The following is a 4,167-nucleotide window of genomic DNA, read 5'->3' as shown; positions in this document are numbered from 1 at the left end:
TTCTTGTAGCACTGAACAGCACAGTAACGTAAAGAGATTTCCGAAATTGCAGGGGTTAACTCGGATATCAACAAAGATGTGTCAGTGTAAGAGACATTTCCTTGATATATAAATTTCCCACTTTCTGTACTGGCTTCCGAATATGGCAGATACAGGTATAGAAAGGTATGGAAAAATATCAAATTTATTTTTTGATTTCGAAAATGTAGACAATCTATTCCCTTGAAGGTCTGCATGGCAGCAAAATGATCGCTGCTCATATTTTACCTACGAATGTTTCATCAATTAAATACAATCCAGATGAGACATGCTAAAATTAAGTTGTTGTGATATAACTGTTGTGTAGGACATAGTTCACTTAGGAAGCATAAAATGTTTAATGCTTTTTCACCGTTTTTTAATATGCTCAAGGACATTGATTACAAGGTGTTAATAAGTTTGCTGAGTGTTTAATTTTAGCAATGTGAAGGTAAAGGTAAAGAGCCTTTAAATGTTCATTGTTCAAAGTTTGCAATGCAAAACTAAAAGAATGGTTTAATTATATATATTTTTCTAAATTTGTGCGCATCCAACCAGTAACAGACTGTTTAAAATGCAGTTGGATTTCCGCTTGATATTTTTAAAAAAAATATTTCTTTCCAAATTTGACACATAAGCTTAATCTAAAATAATCTTGGAAAGAAAATAACTGACGTGTATTTATTATATGTTGACACCAATGGTAAATGTACTAAATTTAAGACCCATATAGATATTGTAAGAAGCCATTCTCTTAAGCATTTAGACTTTTATATATTGAGTGTGGCACTCTATGTCTTGGATTTGTGTGAAACTTGGCACGCATTATTACATTGATAATGAAACAACACTTTTATTATACATTGTAATTACAAAAGAATACATGCACACACTTTTTTTTCAGAAATCACTTATTCATTACAGAAATGGTATGGTCGTACATATTTATAAATAGTAGAAACACATGTTCTGAAAAGCAGAGAAAATTCTGGTCTATACAGTCGAACTACTTACCATTTTTTTCGTTTGTTTTCTTCTTAATCGAATTACCAAATTATATTTATAAACAAAAGAAAGTTTAGAATAGTAAAATACTCTAAAGAGTTTCTTTTAAAAATGCTCTAACCTTTATAATTTTGATAAGAAAATAAATGAAATATCATTGCTAAAACAAAACAATATTCTATTTCATTAATTGATGGCAACATCAGTTTTCATATGTTTGTCGGGATTTTTATAAATGAAGAACTAAAACAGAAGTAATCTCCCTTGGCCGCCATCTTTGACTTATTGGAAAATTTCAATTCATCAAAAAAACTTAATTTAATTTTTTCGAGCAGGCTCGAGCAGCAATTAGGAATCAATAAAAATCTTATACCTTTAAGGATCCTTGAGGGGATCTTTTAAGATTTTTGAGAAATCCTCAAAAAAAAACTTTGCCACGCTTTTTAACAATATTTGTCTTGGTTGCCATTCTGCAACTCAAAGCAAAGAAATGATGATGACATGACATATATAATGCAGTCGAAAAAGATTGTGTACTTCATTGTACAACTTTTGTTCTTTTTAATGATAACAATGAATTTACAAAAATGTTCACCTTTGTTTATTTATATTCCCAAGCTGGTTGATTAAATTTTCTATTCTTTATTTTATTTTACAAAAAATTACCGTTAATATATCTTAGAAAAACGTTGGTTAAACGTTAAAATTTACAATTACTCAACGCAATGAATGTAAACTAAATTCAGAATAGATATATAAAAAAGCACATGTGTTCTCTAATAATGTCTTTCAAAAAATTTAAATTTTATATTCATAAAAATGGAGACATTTTCAATACAACTTTGTGTACATCGCTAGTGCGACGTAATTTTTCGAAAGCCTGTGCGACCAGAATAAAATATGAATTTATCATCGATTCACTCATATAATATAACATGTAATTTGTAAACTCAAATGTTATTGATGATGTTCATTTCAACATTGTCGTAATTTAACCACTGCTTGGAAACACAAATGAAAGTCAAATACTCTTTTCTCCCAGTAAACGTAGGCATTGCGAAGAAATTTAACAAAATTATATACATGCATACTAAACAGAATCATCGAATCGGATTTTAAAACATTTGTATTTTCGAAACTATAGTTATCTCTAATAATAATGATGTATGTTACAGATTTTTAACTCTTGCCTCGACCCCCACCATCTGAAGGTCTAAGGCGAATCCTTACGGCATGGATGTTTTAATGACAATCAATGTAGAACGTAAATCAATTCTATCTCGTAATTTAATTACAATTTTTTTTTTTTGGGGGGGGGGGGGGGGGGGTGAAATGAATATTTATAAAAAATGTCACTTCAAAACAAGGGGCTTGTCCTTTGCCATTGTGTGTGTTTTCCTTTTACTAGTGGGCACAAAATTCGTTTCGCCGAACTTCTGACATTTTATGAAGAGAGCGGATGTCAATCCATATTTTTTAAAAGTACAAGGATAGAGGTGTAAGGTTCTATGAGAAAAAAACCCCACACTCTTTCAATCTTTCCGCCAGCAATTTTCATTTAACTACTCGCCGCCACCTTGACTCCCATGTATTTTTGTTCACATTCCGTATCGTATAGATGCAAGTAACATTAATGCAGTGACACGGCTACAATTTTTTTTTATTTTGTAAATTTCCTTTTTCTTTTGGAGAATCCAGATGTTTGAAAACACACTTTGAGAAATTGCAATGTTCTTGAAAGAACAAGGTTCACTTTTGCCTTATTTGGCCTTATGAATTTCTGAAAAACTGAAGCTTCATAGTTTTAGTTAACAATGCATTAAAATATCACTTAGATCTTTGTTGACTGCGATCCTATAACAAGAGGCCCACGGGCCTTATAGGTCACCTGAGCATTATGCAACAACTTACCAGTGATTGAATTTGATTCATGTTTTAAGCCAGATGCTATGTCATTCACAATTTTGAAAGTGGCACCATAAATTATCATAACAATACACTTAGCAGTTGCTTAGTTTGTTTACTCAATACCCATAGGCTGGGTGGGGAACAAAAACACGTTTCAACTAATAAGTAATATTCAGCAATAATCAGTAGTGCCCCTATCACACAAAAACCCTTGACCCTTAGGCATAGATCCACACATTTGAAAAGGCCCAGGAGCAGAGAAGAAAATTTTTAAAGATTTAATGTATTTTCACTATATAATCAATAGAGCCCCATCCTAACACCAGAACCCCTGACCCTGGGGCCATAAAATTCACAATTTTGGTAGAGACACTCTTGCTCATCATAACTATGTACTTATTTAATACCCAAGAGCAGAGAAGAAGATTTTCAAAGAAATAATGCATTTTCACTATATAATCAATAAGGCCCCGCCCTAACACCAGAACCCCTGATCCTGGGGCCATAAAATTCACAATTTTGGTAGAGGCACTCTTGCTCATCAAACTATGTACTTAGTTGGTTTATTTAATACTCAGGAGCAGAGAAGAAGATTTTTAAAGAAATAATGCATTTTCACTTTATAAGCAAAAGGACCCCTCCCCTAACACAAGAACCCCTGACCCTGGGGCCATAAAATTCACAATTTTGGTAGAGGCACTCTTGCTCATCATAACTATGTACTTAGTTGGTTTTTTTAATACCCAGGAGCAGAAAAGAAGATTTTCAAAGAAATAATGCATTTTCACTATATAATCAATAGGGCCCTGCCCTATCACCAGAATCCCTGACCCTGGGGCCATAAAATTCACAATTTTGGTAGAGGCACTCTTGCTCATCATAACTGTGTACTTAGTTAATTTATTTAATACTCAGGAGCAGAGAAGAAGATTTTCAAAGAAATAATGCATTTTCACTATATACTTATTTATCCCCGCCCTAGCACTAGAACCCCTGACCCTGGGGCCATGAATTTCACAATTTTGATAGAGGACTCAATGCTGATTGCAATCATGCAAACAATTTGACTGCTTAATGTCCAGGAGTAAAGAAGAAGATTTTTAAAGATTTCATTAATTTCAGTAGTTTTTGCCCCACCCCTCAGGCCCCAAGGGGGCAGGGACCATGAAATTCACAATTTTTGTTCCCCTTTACCCATAGATGCTCTGTGCTAAATTTGGTAGAAATTGGTTCAGT

The sequence above is a fragment of the Saccostrea cucullata genome, unplaced genomic scaffold, assembly GCF_032062105.1.
Source record: "Saccostrea cucullata isolate Sc308-1 unplaced genomic scaffold, CSIRO_AGI_Scuc_v1 ctg619, whole genome shotgun sequence".
In the NCBI taxonomy this organism is placed as follows: Eukaryota; Metazoa; Mollusca; class Bivalvia; order Ostreida; family Ostreidae; genus Saccostrea; species Saccostrea cuccullata.
Note: the sequence above shows the minus strand (reverse complement) of the source record.